Below are 1438 nucleotides of genomic sequence, written 5' to 3'. Positions count from 1 at the left end.
ATATATATATATATTCAATACTTTGCCTCCCACTTTGTTTTACTGAAAAGAAATGACGAGTGCAGCATGCATTAACCTTTGATAAAACAAACCTAATCTAAAAAAAGACGTATGCTTTAGAGTAAAGGAAGATAGGATTGTTTTTGGCCTATGGTATTTTATGGGGGATACCGAAAGTTAATTAGACCGATAGTGATGGATAATTGGATATTGCCTTACCCTAAGTTGGCTTGTCTGCTCATAATTTTATTCAATATCGAATGTAATGGAACACAAAGTAAAGTGACCAATTAGTAAAGAAATAAACTAAACAAGTAGTATTAAACAAGCGAACATATGAGAGTAATTTAATCAACTACAGAAGCATGTCACACTCGACGTCCATATTCTTCTCCGGCCTCTGCTAAAAGTTTTGCAACAAAATCTTGACAGAAAGATTTTATATCAAATCCACATCTATCTATGTTTTTGAACGATATATATATATATATATATATAATACTCGTTGATCATTATACAAATTAAGCATATAAATATGGGACGTACGGTCATAGTGTATCTAATAATATCTGAATGATTTTGAGGTTAATTCCAAATTATTCGATCAGAAAGTAAATGCTCTGGTTGGGAATGAAGGCATATGCGCGCATAGAGATAGATATCTAAATAATGAACTCATCATCACTTGCTGGTATGGTATAACTGTAATGTACAAATTAAATCGGTCTCTCTTTTTCTTCTGGTAATTGAGAGACGCTAACTTTTAAAAGAATCTCATCAACTTTTTAATTAAGCTCTGCATATATATATATATGAGGAAATAGGAGCGATGAATAACGTCCAAGAGGTGAACTGCAAAATTCGAGAAGAATCTGTGAACTATGATATAGAACAGCAATAAGATCAATTTCGGAAGCAATTTTGTCCATTTAAATTATTCTAGTATTAGTGAAGAGTGCGTAATAACTTCACTAGCTAGATCTTTATAACTTGTACAATATAGAAACCGTAACGATGAAGTTATTGACATTGTAGATCCAGCTTTGCGGCAGTGTCGGGTTTTACGGTGTGAAACTTCCGGCCATATTGTAATGTACAACGTATTTCCACCATCTCTGCAAAATTGCTAAATAATTTCAGGTCAAACAGAAATGTGGATTAAATAATCTGCAGTTGCAAATTAAGTTGCAACCACTTGATATAAATGAAGATCGATCTGATCGAGTACCTATGTAGTTTGGACCGTAACCATTAGCAAAAAGACAATCCATTGAGTCTGTATCCCGTCCCCTTGATCAGTATAATACTCATCTTCGCAACCACTTCTTATAAATAAATATATGAAACCAGTTTCCGTTTCTCTGCAACTTCCTTCCTTTTCTGATCGATAAAGCCAGTAGTCGACCATGATTTTTGCATAGTTCATCTCTCTCTCTCT

This window comes from Fragaria vesca, linkage group LG2, assembly GCF_000184155.1.
Source record: "Fragaria vesca subsp. vesca linkage group LG2, FraVesHawaii_1.0, whole genome shotgun sequence".
NCBI classification, from domain to species: Eukaryota; Viridiplantae; Streptophyta; class Magnoliopsida; order Rosales; family Rosaceae; genus Fragaria; species Fragaria vesca.
Note: the sequence above shows the minus strand (reverse complement) of the source record.